Genomic DNA, 15,035 nt, shown 5'->3' on the forward strand with positions numbered 1-15,035 from the left:
CTACCCTCTACTTCGCTGGACGCACGAGCTTCTAGAGATGTACGTGCTTCTGCAGATACTTGTGCTTCAGCCGATGCATGTGGAGCACGTGGAGTACCTGCATATGGAGTGCCTGCATATGGAGTACCTATATGTGGAGTACTTGCATGTGGAGTCTAGGAAGTAGTGCCAAGCAAAGAAGCTAAAGGCGTCCCAGACATGACACTGAACACCTCGTCCGCTGTGGGAGAGCGGCCAAGGTGTCAAGTCATCTCTCCCATGAAGTCTTCCCTACTAGGAAAACCTCCAAAAAATACATTGACCCCCCTGCCAAAGGAGGCCAATGTATCATTTATGCGATCCACATCTGGGTTATTGCCAGATGAACCAGGATACGACATCTGCAAAAAAAACACAGGAAAAAGATAAATTTATTTGCATAGAAATTCATATATTACCTACATTTTCAAAGAGCTTTCTTTAGACATTGAGCATAACACTTAAGTGCTAATGCTTCTCTTAAACAAGAAAACTGATAAACACAAACATGGGATTGGTCACATTCATCATTGCAAAAATATATTGTTTACTATCAGAACTGGGAGACCTGGCGCATATATCCCCGCGTCTACATTGCAGGTTAGACGCGCCCTTAGACGCGCTCCAGAGTGAACCTTCTATCCAGCAAGTCTATCTGCGCATCTAGCATGCAGCATAGACGCGCTGTCAGACGCACATCCCAAGTCAATGCGCGTGTATAATCATGTGTACACTGCAGGTTAACATTCTGTGCAGCGCCTATATCATCGCGTGTACACTGCAAAGCACACGCGCCATCACACGCGCTCTAAGACGCTCCGAGAGGAAAAAAATTTTGCGTCTATGTCTACGTCTACACTCAGATGTAGACGCGCTATCAGATGCGCCCAGTCGGCCGATTTTAGGCCGATGACCGCGATTGATGATTTACAAAATGCAATACATAATGGAATCACAAATCCTAAATAAACAGACAGAGCAGAGAGAGGAAGAGAGAAATAAAGAGAGAGAGAGAGAGAGAGAGAGAGAGAGAGAGAGAGACTCACCTTGGGTGTTTGGTGTGGCAGGTGGTAGCGCTTCTTCCTTCTCCTTCTTCCTCTCCTTGGTAAGTTACCCTCCCTTGATGCTTGCTTGCTTGCTTGCTGCTTCTTCTTGTTCTCCTCTTTCTTGTTCTCTCTTTCTTCCTCTCCTTGGCTTTCCTTTTTCCCTTCTTGTGTGTTTGAAATGAAAGAAGAGGTGAGTCATGAGGAGGTGAGGCATGAAGAGACTAGGTGAGGCATGAAGAGACTCCATATCGGCTAAACTCAAGCTTCAGAACCGCAAAAAACGCAGGAAAGGAAAGGCGCAGTTTGAAAAGAAATTATTTAAGTATGGTTTGAATTTTGACGTGTGCGTCTATTTTCGCGTGTATATGTGCGTCTATTGTTCAGATAGACGTGAGTATAGACGCGAATATAGACGCGTAGTTAAACGCGGATATAGACGCGCATTTGGGATTTATCATAATTTTTTGTTTTTAAGATAAGTTTTGATAGTGAATTCTGATCATAAGTTTTAATGTATTTATGATGACTTTTGTGTATTTTAAAATTAAGATCTTATGTAAACATATGAATGACAAATATTTTGATGTTGTCATGAATTAGGTTTTGACGAAGGAAATTCGGTATGGCAGCCTCTATACTATGCCAAACTCCCTTTTGCCACAAAGTGAATGAGGTAAGGGCACCACCTAGTCATGGAAGAGCGGACTAGGACACTATGCAAGAGGGAGAGGAGATTGTGAGGGAGAAGAGATGAAAACCAAGGAGAGAGAGAGAGAGAGAGAGAGAGAGAGAGAGAGAGAGAGAACTACGAAAAAATAGATGAATCAATAAACTTAAGAGATGGAGAACCCTCGGGACATAACCAATATACACAATATGGACACTGATATCATGGGCTTATTACATTGTAGAGCATACATAAGCTATAATAAGGGAAGGAATTTCATAAGCTCATGAGGGAGAATGGGGAAGGTTCAATAGGGCTGAAGGGGGCCTCTTTGTTGCAAATCACAAAGGAGAAGGCCTCTTTATATAGGCCTTGAGGGTGTTTAGGGAGGAGGTTAAGATATAATAGGAATTAACACCACCAAAGCTGCATTAAGGCGGTTCCACCAATGTGAAAGCTCCATCTAGGTGTTTTGTTGACCAATTTGTACTTAATCAAGCTCCATCATAGGTGAGTTGTCTCCATTCTTCCCCCCATAGCTTGAGTCCAAAAGCTCTCCTATAAAAAAATATAGAGAATCTTCATAAAATAAGATCATATCTAGCAATAATAGAGAGAGAGTAATGAGAGTTCATACATTACTATTACAATTAAGGATGATTTGAGGGTGATTTAGGAGGGGAATTCTAATGGTTTATTAGCTTGAGAGAGAGGGGAAAGGGTTGGGGGTCTAATGAATGATGTTTTATGGAAGTGTTAAGTGTGGGGAAGAAAGCATGGATGTGTATAAAATTGGGAGGTGGTCTGCACTGCAGTTGGAAAACGTTGGCATCCACCATTTTGGCCATATCTCTCGACTCGTAGCTCCAAAAACTTATAAAAAAATGCCAGTCGAAACTTCAGCTTACGTGCTACAACATTCATGCTGAAAAGTTTTTTTGAATCGGAGTGGAAGTATTTTTAAAAAATATTACAAGATCATGTGCCTGATTTTTCTTCCACTAATGCTTTCAAGAAGGGTCCCATTTGGTTGAATTATCATAAGGCTCCAAAGTCATGACATTATGAGCCTCAGATACCCTTTGGATGGCTCCAAATCTATTTCATATCTTTTCTTTTCACATTATACATTTTCCCTTCACCTTCCTCCATTGATCTTCACTCTTCACCCCCCTTGGTAAACCGGTCCATAAAATATTTTCATCCAGTGATTTCTTGGATTTCCCTAGAGGTTGTTCCCACCCTCTTCTTTATTTCAAAGCTCCAAATTTACAAAAAATCAACAAAGTATTAGACAAATATTTTTTGTGATTTTCTAGGATCAGGTTTAATCATGTCGACGTCGTCATCACCTAGTGCGGTGCAAGCTGGTGAGTCAATGAGCACATCCTCAAGTGAGGATGAAACATTGCGTCTTCATAATTGAGATGCATTGCTACGACGAAAAATTAAATGCATGTGTGATCGTTGTCGAGGGTGTATTTTTTAAGCACGTCAAATTGCAATGTCACACCTCAGTTTGTATGGAGAATGGGACCGAGAAAAATCACCGGTATTCATTGTTTTTTTTACCACTAAGATTGCATGTCTATGTTATGCGAATTATATATCAACGTACATGAAACTCCCTTTTGTGGTTGAGCAGGATGTGGTTCCACATCCTCAGATGCTCTCTCCCTGGCATCGAGAGACTGCAAAACTTCGACGCGAGGAATACGTGAGCTCGAAGGAAATTGATCCAAACACATTGCAAGATGCTCGAGTATTATCTGTTGAGGTGGTTTGTTTGGTGGAGGAAATTTTTCCTCGATCCATTTTGACTACTCAATTACATTTACTCGTACATTTGATTGATGATATCGCACTTTGTGGGGCAGTTCATGTAAGGTGGATGTTTTTTCTTGAGCGCTTCATGAAAACCTTGAAAGATTTTGTGAGGCAAAAAGCACGGCCTGAGGGAAGCATGGCTGAGGGTTGGCTAGTGCAATCATCCCTTGTTTATATCTCTGAATATCTTGCTTAAGTGGATCTCTCTCAACCACGACTATGGAAAGATGATGAAGACTTGAGGATGACCTCTATAGTACCTCAAGGAAAAGGAATGAGTAAAGTGCTAACAAAAGAACAACTTCGTAAGTTAAATAGTTTTTGTGTGCTCAATAGTGATGTAATGAGCAAATGGGTGACACTATATAATGAAGCAAGGGCAAGAAGAAAAAGCGAAAGACAAGAATTTCGTACTAGATATGGACGTAATGTCTCATTTCCAGATCATCTAAATGCGCTCCCAGGTCATATTGATATAGATTGCTTACATGAGAAAATGGAGAGAATGGAAAAAGAGGAGGAAATTAATATATCTCAAGAAGAGTGGGAATACGCACGAGGTTGCTTATCAAAGGTGAGACATACTATCAATTAATTTGTTTCTATAAGTTTTATTTTATATAAATAATTGACATGTTTGATATTTTATCTTTTACTACTAGTGCACATTATTTAATGCACTTTGGTGTCAGGATAAACATCTTCGAACTCAACATATAGATGAAAAGAGAAATACCCAAGATTGTGGTGTCCTTGCTCACTTCGAGGCTGCCAATGGTACCATGGAAGGTTATTGTGGCTTGATCCAAGATATTCTAAAGCTTGACTTCAAACGATTCTTTATATATGTACTGGATGTGAAGTGGTTTAAAGAAGTGGTAACAAATGGTGAGCATTGCAGAATCAGACGTCATCCAAGTGGTTTTGTAATCATTGACTCTACAAAATTTCACCAAAACAAGAATGACACATTAGTACTACCTCAACAATGCGAGCAGGTATATATGCAAACGCTAATTTTTGTATATGTATACATGTGATACATATACACAATATAATAAGTACTTAAGTTTTTTGCTTCTGTTTTTCAAATATAGGTTGTGTATCATCGAATGGTAAACAATAACCGATGGTGGTATGTCATCCCTATATCTAATCGTTCAAAACCAATAAATATATTGTAATATTACCGACATGGAGATAGCAGATGAAAATCCAACAATTAATGATGATGTGCATGATGACACCATAATGGATGATATGCGTGATATAGTACAAGATGAACCTCGCGAGGATGTTCAAGGAAATGTAGAAGAAGACAATAATGTGATTGTCGATGATATTGATGAAGTTATTGAGCAATATAGCAACACATCTGATAGTGGGATAGACTTATTTGTTTCGTTATCTCTTGGTAACATAGACCTAGAAGTAGATAGTTTAGCAAGGGCTGATCTCATTGAATATGAGATGGATCATTCACTGTAACATACTTAATTTGCTTATTGATTCAATGTGTATTCCTAATTCTATGGTTTTTATCATGCGCACACGTGCATACTCAAGAATCAATAGTCAATTTTAAAGCTAAATTGAATTTTCTATAATAAAAAGAATGTATCTTTTATCATCTTCAAGTACGTAAAGAAATTATGAGATACATATTGCAATGCTTGCTAATAATTGTAAGGTTTCTGTCGCTTGCCGCTAATTACTTATATCAGGCTTGTCAACTGGAGGAACTGCCATTCGTTAGAGAGCAATGAAAAAGTAATTATTAACTCTATTTTTTAAATTCAATGATTGAATGTGTATTCTTAATTCTATGGTTTTTATCATGCACACATGTGCATACTCAAGAATCAATTTCAGGTGGTTAAATAATTATTAACTTTGTTTTTTTTATTATGTGAATTGCTAAATTTGGGTGGTTAAATAATTGTGCGTCTGCTGGCGTGTCTATATTAGCGTCTATTTGCGTGGATATATAGACGCAAAATTCGCGTCTGTTTACACACACGTTTAAACGCACTTATAGACGCTATGATAGACGCACCCGAATTTGCGCGTCTATGCCTCGTTTTTGTTGTAGTGCATGCGATGGACACTCAGGTAAGTTACTTATTAATATATGTGTGCATCACGTTGTCGTGATGCTATGCAAACATAGTGTAAAAAAACATAGAATGCATCATCATCTGACTTCTTTATTGATCTAGAGAGTCAATGTGATCTGAGTCATTAGCACTAGTGTGAGTTGCATGGATTATCCAAAAATACTAGATTCGTGAATAGTTTTAGTCTTTTTTTGATATTATTTATTGTAATAATCCAAAAAAGTTAAAAAAGCTTCTAGATTAGGATGGCATGCAAAAAGCAAGTTTCTTTTTCAGCTAGTTAGGAGATTTTTCATAAAAAAAGACAGATTGGCGAAATCACGCGCATCACGATCTCTATTGACAGGCTGCAAAGTACAGTTTGAACTAGAAGAGCTGGAAGAAGGACTAATCTAGAAGATCCGTGATCGGGTGTCCTGGAGTTTTACCCCCTTCCAACCCCAATGGAGCCATCAGATTTGGGTTCCGAGTAGTAGAGAAGGAGCTATTATTTCTAATCTATGTTTTTGTTCTATGAAGAAGCTGCTCTAGGAGATCTAATGCCTGGAGAATGCTTCTGAGTAGTGCCAGACAAACGATTTCAGGTTCTCTCAATACATTTTGATTTGATTCATTGTTCTTTGTTATTATTATTTTTACATCTTGTGTATTTTTTATTTTCTCTTTCATCTCCTATCTCTACTTCCTTCTACCTCTGATCCTCGGTGGATTCAACCTTTCGACACTACAACAAAAAGACCTCATAGACGCACATTTAGACGCGATTTTTGAATATAGAGAAACTCTTACGGGCGCGTCTATCCGCCTGTCTATTTGCACATCTACCATATTGCGTCTATAATCGCATGTATCAACGAATTTACATGCACAAATAGACGCGCAATAGACGCACATATACATGCGCATATAGACACGCTGTGGTAGATGCGCTTTTACAAGCACTGGTAGACGCGAACGGAAAATAAAAAATGTCATTTTTTTTAAAAAAATATTTAATTTTATTTTAAAATTTGAATTATGAAGCGCGTGTATAAGCACGTGTAGTCTGCACTATAGACGCCCATATAAATGTGAATTATCTGTAATTTAGACGCATGGATAGTCGCACAAAACAGAATTGGAAAAAAAAAACCAGAGAGCATGTGGTTGCATACTCTCTGGTTTTTTTCTTCCCCCTCCCATACATCAGATTGTGCATTTGGGAAAAAGACAATGTATCTTACGGGCACGAGAATTGAAAATAAAAGTCTATGTATTCATTATATATCAAAAGCATTTACAAGGGAAGTTTAAGTGCTTGCGACCTAAAGTGTGGCCACAAGCAGTAGGCTCAAAGAGATATCATACATATACAAGAAAAGAAGGCCTCATAAGGAGGTATGGTGCTCCTCTATGAATCTGAAGAGGAAACATCTTTGCTAGTACCACCATGGCTACTAGCGTCGCTATTCCCCTCCTCGCTATGCTCCACATCCGGGTTCGCCTATACACACAAAAGATCAGGGTTGCTTACATAGACAAGGTGGAGAAAAAGTTATAATTAGCTATACTTTTAATAGGAAAGTAAGAAAAACATACCTCCTCTGGCTGTCGAATCCTCATGGCCCGGTTGTATTGGTCCTCAGTGATGAGACCCTCCTCATAGAAGTGAAGCCATGTCGCTGCGTGGTTATGGCCTCGATGGTAACCTACCTCTCTAGGAGTACGTGTCCTACCAACGATCGTAGTTTGCAAAACATTTAGATATATACAAACAATTATGAGTCACATATATTAGAATAAAATATATAAAAAATTGAAAGAAATATAAAGTTAAAAAAACTAGAAATCAAAATATACTTACAAACTCTGCCTCCCACGACTCTTTGCCGCCCGATCCGTAATGCGACGATCCCATTGTTTCCATTTGGATCCGTCGCACCTCTGCGTGCTGGCAACTCTTCACTTTCTCTGCTGCTTTCTTCTTGGCTTTCTTCCACTCTATGCGGTGGCACATAGGTGGTTGGCTATAGGCTCCACGCCCCTCCTCCTGTCTCCACAGTGAGTCCCTGGCCCGTGTCATGAGGTGGGATCTTTTGTTGTGAAACATATCCCTCACTTTTGTGCATCCCCAATCATCCGAGAATCGGTGACCCTCACGATTTGGGTACCTCCTATGGACTGCCCTCAACACATCCTGCCACAAGCCACTTTTCTGATTTTTGAAGGCAATGAAACAATCTTTATATGTCACATGCACGACGCTTCTCATGTACGCTATTACATCCCTTCCCTCATCATAATGAAAGATGCCACCAGTATCTGTAACTCTATAGTACTGGCATACAACCTCCTCTACATGATCTACTGGTGAGGGTGATCACTCGCCACCTCCTAGGCAACCCCCACACAAGCCTCGTCCTTCCTCTCGACTCTCCCTCCTCCCCCTTTGTCGACTACCCTCTGCCTCGCTGGACTTACGAGCTTCTGCAGATGCACATGCTTCTGCAGATGCTTGTGCTTCAGCCAATGCACGTGGAGCACGTGGAGTACCTGCATATGGAGTACCTACATGTGGAGTCTGGGAAGTAGTGCCAGGCAAAGACGTCAGAGGCATCCCTAACATGACACTGAACACCTCGTCCGCTATGGGAGAGCGGCCAAGGTGTCTAGTCATCTCTCCCATGAAGTCTTCCCTACTAGGAAAATCTCCAAACAATGCATTGACCCCCCTGCCAAAAGAGGCCAATGTATCATTTATGCGATCCAAATCCGGGTCATTGCTAGATGAACCAGGATATGACATCTGCAAAAAAAACACAGGAAAAAGACAAATTTATTTGCATACAAAAAATCATATATTACCTACATTTTCAAAGAGCTTTCTTTAGACATTGAGCATAAAATGTAAGTGCTAATGCTTCTCATAAATAAAAAAACTGATAAACACAAACATGGCATTGGTCACATTCATCATTGCAAAATACTATCAAAACTGGGAGACCTGGCGCATGTATCCCCGCGTCTAAATTGCAGGTTAGACGCGCCCTCAGACGCGCTCCAAAGTGAACCTTCTGTCCAGCGCGTCTATCTTCACATCTAAGATGCAGCATAGACGCGCTGTTAGACACACATTCCAGGTCAATGCGCGTGTATAATCGCGTGTAGACTGCAAGTCAACCTTCTGTCCAGCGCGTGTATCATCGCGTGTACATTGTAGAGCACACACAACAGCACACGCGCTCTTAGACGCGCCCTCAGACGCTATGAGAGGAAACATTTTTCGCGTCTATATCTGCGTCTACACTGAAATGTAGAAACGCTATCAGATGCGCTCAGTCGACTGATTTTAGGCCGACGACCGCCATTGATGATTTACAAAATGCAATACATAATGGAATCACAAATCGTAAATATATAGAGAGAGCAAAGAGAGGAAGAGAGAAACAAAGAGAGAGAGAGAGAGAGAGAGAGAGAGAGAGAGAGACTCACCTTGGGTGTTTGGTGTGGCGGGTGGTGGTGCTTCTTCCTTCTCCTTCTTCCTCTCCTTGGTAAGTTACCCTCCCTTGATGCTTGCTTGCTTGCTTGCTCTTTCTTCTTGTTCTCCTCTCTCTTATTCTGTCTTTTTTCCTCTCCTTGGCTTTCCTTTTTCCCTTCTTGTGTGTTTGAAATAAAAGAAGAGGTGAGTCATGAGAAGGTGAGGCATGAAGAGACTAGGTGAGGCATGAAGAGACTGCATGTCAGCTAAACTCAAGCTTCAGAACCGCAAAAAATGCAGTAAAGGAAAGGCGCAGTTTGAAAAGAAATGATTTAAGTATGGTTTGAATTTTGACGTGTGCGTCTTTTTTCGTGTGTATATGCGCGTCTATTGTTCAGGTAGACGCAAGTATAGACGTGAACATAGACGCGAAAATAGATGCAATATAGACGCGTAGGTAAACACGGATATAGACGCGCATTTAGGCTTTATCATAAGTTTTTTGTTTTTAAGATAAGTTTTGATAGTGAATTATTATCATAAGTTTTAATGTATTTATGATGATTTTTATGTATTTAAAATTAAGATCTTATGTAAACATATGAATGACAAATATTTTGATGTTGTCATGAATTAGGTTTAATCATGTCGACGTCGTCATCACCTAGTGCGGTGCAAGCTGATGAGTCAATGAGCACATCCTCAAGTGAGGATGAAACATTGCCTCTTCATAATCGACATGTATGGCTACGATGAAAAATTAAATGCATGTGTGATCGTTATCGAGAGTGTATTTTTCGAGCATGTCAAATTGCAATGTCACACCTGGGCTTGTATGGAGAATGGGACCGATATAAATCATCGGTATTCATTGTTTTTTTTTACCACTAAGATTGCATGTCTATGTTACGAGAATTATATATCAACATACATGAAACTCCCTTTTGTGGTTGAGCAGGATGCGGTGCCACATCCTCATATGCTCCCTCCCGGGCATCGAGAGGCTGCAAAACGTCGACACGAGGAGGCAAAGTCTTCAAGAAGAGTAGAGACTGAGGACCATGATAGTAGCCCTCATGAAATGCCCCATCAAGTCATAGAGGATGAGATTTTGGACAACATGTACACCATCTATTTTCGCAACCAGTTCAGGGAGAAGGTCACTCTACGAAGCCAGACGATCCACTATATGTAGCATCATCTACTCCATTGTATAAAGGTTGTACGTACTTCGTTCTTTGTGCATCCCTCCAGATACTTAACTTGCAAACAATTTATGGATGGAGTAATGTCAGTTTGGATGCCTTATTGAAGTAGGTATCAATTCAGTTTGGCTTATGAATCATAATATTAATTATTTTATTTTAAAATCAGACAAAAATATATGTTGGTGGTTTTTTAACTCACTTTTAAAAATATATGCAGGTTATTATCACAAATGCTTCCAAAAGAAAACAAATTTCCAACTAAGAGAGAGCAAGCAAGATATTACTTGACATCTCTGGGAGGCCTCGATTATGTCAAGATCCATGCATGTGTCAATGATTGTGTCTTATTTCGTGGGATTCATGAGTTCGCACGAGAGTGTTCTATTTGTGGCGAATCAAGATACGAAGTGGAGATGAAGTCAATGGATGTGCCTGGTAAGGTTTTGCGATATTTTCCGATTGTTTCACGTATAAAACTTATGTTAAAGTGTAAGTCTATTGGAAAGCTCATGTCATGGTATGCTAGTCATCGTTCAAGTGATGGAAAATGGAGGATTCTTGCAGACACACCGGCATGGCAACATATAGATAATTTGTGGCCCGTTTTCAAAGAAGAGCCAAGAAATTTGAGATTTGGTTTAGGTATGGATGGAATCAATCCATTTGGTATCAAAAGCACATCATACATTGTATGGCTAGTGGTATTGGTGAACTATAATATTCCTCCATCCATGGCAATTAAAAAGGGACATGTAATGTTGTCCCTTCTGATTCCTGGAAAGCACAAGGTAAAAAACATGGACATTTACTTAGAGCCTTTGATTGAAGAGTTAGAAATATTACGGGAAGGTATTGAGGTGCAAGATACAAGTGCATCTGCATCCTTTAGAGATTTCACATTGAAGGCCATGTTGTTGTGGACCATGCACGACTTTCCAGGATACGAAGAGTGTTCAGGTACATGTATATAACTCTATATTTGAAATTCAAGACTTAATTCACTTGTTTTTTCAGGTTTAACCACGTCAGGATATCATGCACGTCCTATTTGCGGTCCCTTTCTAGTTTCCTCTAGGCCGGCACGTTTAAAGAAGGTTATCTACGACAATCATCATCGATTTCTTCCTATTGACCATCCCAAATATGTTCTCCCTACTAATGAAATGACTCCACAATCTCTAACCATTCAAGATTGGAAGGAGAGATGGATTAATGCCGACAGCCACCCTCCACTCGGCATGAGCCGGTAAGAAGTGCATTTCTCTCGATTGACTTTAAAGTATTTAGCATGATGAATTGTTTACATAATATATTGTTTGTTTGTTAGGTTCTCTATATTTTTTTGTCTTCCGTATTGGACTGAACTCAAGATCAATCACCTATTGGACCCCATGTACATATTCAAAAATGTTGTATCTACATTATGGGATCACTTGATAGGGGCTCGTGATTCAGTTAATGTAAGAAGGGATTTACGTAACATTGGTCGCATGAGACGAGCCTGGCCACGCATTGGACCTAGAGGAAAGATTGAGCTATCCCATGCACCTTGGATGTTGTCAAAGAATGAGGAAAAAATAGTGAAGGAACAAATATATAGCTTTTGAACACCCACAGGATGTATGAGATGTCTCAAGGGAGCCTTCATAAAGAAAAAGAAAAGAGGTGTGGAGCAACTATCTAGTTTGAAGTCCCACGATTGGCACAAAATGATTCAAGTAAGGGTATCTCTAACCATGAATATAGTAATTAGTGGAGTGACTATGTGTAAACTTTGGGGTATGATGACTTTTTCCTCAACTAATCATTTGATCTATGAATATTGTTTACATTCAGTTCGTACTTTCTACTAGCATATCCCATTGTGTATCCAAAGATGTACGTGATATCATTTTCAAGATGGGAGAGCTTGTGAGGTGTGTATACATTGTATTTTTTCATTATATATCTTTGAATTTCTACACAAAAATAAACAAGCACATCATACATCTTGACAGATACGTGAGCTTGAAGGAAATTGATCCAAACACATTGCAAGATGCTCGAGTATTATCTGTTGAGGTGGTTTGTTTGGTGGAGGAAAATTTTCCTCGATCCATTTTAACTACTCAATTACATTTACTCGTACATTTGATTGATGAGATCGCACTTTGTGGGGCAGTTCATGTAAGGTGGATGTTTTTTCTTAAGCGCTTCATGAAAACCTTGAAAGATTTTGTAAGGCAAAAAGCATGGCCTGAGGGAAGCATGGCTGAGGGTTGGTTAGTGCAATCATCCCTTGTTTATATCTCTAAATATCTTGCTGAAGTGGATCCCTCTCAACCACGACTATGGAAAGATGATGAAGACTTGAGGATGACCTCTATAGTACCTCAAGGAAAAGGAATGAGTAAAGTGCTAACAAAAGAAGAACTTCCTAAGTTAAGTAGTTTTTGTGTGCTCAATAGTGATGTAATGAGAAAATGGGTGACACTATATAATGAAGCAAGGGCAAGAAGAAAAAGTGAAAGATAAGAATTTCGCACTAGATATGGACGTAATGTCTCATTTCCAGATCATCTAAATGTGCTCCCACGTCATATTGATATAGATTGGTTACATAAGGAAATAGAGAGAATGGAAAAAGACGAGGAAATTAATATATCTCAAGAAGAGTGGGAATACGCACGAGGTTGCTTATCAAAGGTGAGACATATTATCAATTAATTTGTTTCTATAAGTTTTATTTTATATAAATAATTGACATGTTTGATCTTTTATCTTTTACTACTAGTGCACATTATTCAATGCACTTTGGTGTGAGGGTAAACATCTTCGAACTCAACGTATAGATGAAAAGAGAAAAACCCAAGATTGTGGTGTCCTTGCTCACTTCGAGGATGCCAATGGTACCATGGAAGGTTATTGTGGCTTGATCCAATATATTCTGAAGCTTGACTTCAGAAGATTCTTTATATATATACTGGATATAAAGTGGTTTAAAGAAGTAGTAACAAATGGTGAGCATTGCACAATCAGACGTCATCCAAGTAATTTTCTAATCATTGACTCTACAAAATTTCACCAAAACAAGAATGACACATTAGTACTACCTCAACAATGGGAGCAGGTATATATACAAAGGCTAATTTTTGTATATGTATACATGTGATACATATACACAATATAATAAGTACTTAAGTTTTTTGCTTTTGTTTTTCAAATATAGGTTGTGTATCATCCAATGGTAAACAATAACCGATGGTGATATGTTATCCCTATATCTAATCATTCAAAACCAATATATGGTAATATTACCGACATGGAGATAGCAGATGTCAATCCAACAATTAATGATGATGTGCATTATGACACCATAATGGATGATATGCGTGATATAGTACAAGATGAACCTCACGAGGATGTTCAAGGAAACGTAGAAGAAGACAATAATGTGATTGTCGATGATATTGATGAAGTTATTGAGCAATATAGCAACATATCTGATAGTGGGATAGAATTATTTGTTTCGTTACCTCTTGATAACATAGACCTAGAAGTAGATAGTTTAGCAAGGGCTGATCTCATTGAAGATGAGATGGATCATTCACTGTAGCATACTTAATTTGCTTATTGATTCAATGTGTATTCCTAATTCTATAGTTTTTATCATGCGCACACGTGCATACTCAAGAATTAATAGTCAAGTTTAAAGCTAAATTGAATTTTCCATAATAAAAAGGAAGTATCTTTTATCATCTTCAAGTACATAGAGAAATTACGAGATACATATTGCAATGTCTGCTACTAATTGTAAGGTTTTTGTCGCTTGCCGCTAATTACTTATATCAGGCTTGTCAACTAGAGGAACTGCCATTCATTAGAGAGCAATGAAAAAGTAATTATTAACTCTATTTTTTTAGTTCAATGATTCAATGTGTATTCTTAATTCTATGGTTTGTATCATGCGCACATGTGCATGCGCAAAAATCAATTTGAGGTGGTTAAATAATTATTAACTTTGATTTTTTAATTATGTGAATTGCCAATTTTAGGTGGTTAAATAATTGTGCATCTGCTGGCGTGTCTATATTAGCGTCTATTTGCGCGGATATATAGACACAAAATTCGCGTCTATCTACACGCACGTTTACACGCACTTATAGACGCTATGATAGACGCGCCCGACTTTGCGCGTCTAACATGCGCGTCTATGCCTCGTTTCTGTTGTAGTGCGATAAAAACCCCTCCGAAAATGTGAGTTCAAAATAATGTATTTTTAAAATATCAAATTTGTATATTTTTTACATATAGAAGGGTGTAATATAAAGGGGTTATTTAGAGATTGAATAGAAAAGGGTTATGCTTTATTCATGAAAAATTCACAGATATGAATATTTATAAATAGGCCTTGAACACACGTGATATAAATTATATATATATATATATATATATAGTAACTTCCTCGAAGGTGGACAAGTTAGAGAGTGGCTTAGGTTGTTGCCTATGCTTTATGGGCTCATCACACTACTCGTAGTGTGACTATAGGTTATATGCTAGCCGAGTTGATGTATGGGCAGAAGCAACCATGCGTACAAAGACTTGTACACTTACTTGGAGTACTTTATGATAGCCATAAGAAGAAATGACTAGAGAGGATCTTTTGGTTCTTTGTGGCTCTTTGTATTTCTCAGTTGTTGAAGAGAAGATCTAATG

Source organism: Lygodium microphyllum, chromosome 22 (genome assembly GCF_053477565.2).
Source record: "Lygodium microphyllum isolate KBCC chromosome 22, Lygodium_microphyllum_v1.1.10, whole genome shotgun sequence".
Classification (NCBI taxonomy): Eukaryota; Viridiplantae; Streptophyta; class Polypodiopsida; order Schizaeales; family Lygodiaceae; genus Lygodium; species Lygodium microphyllum.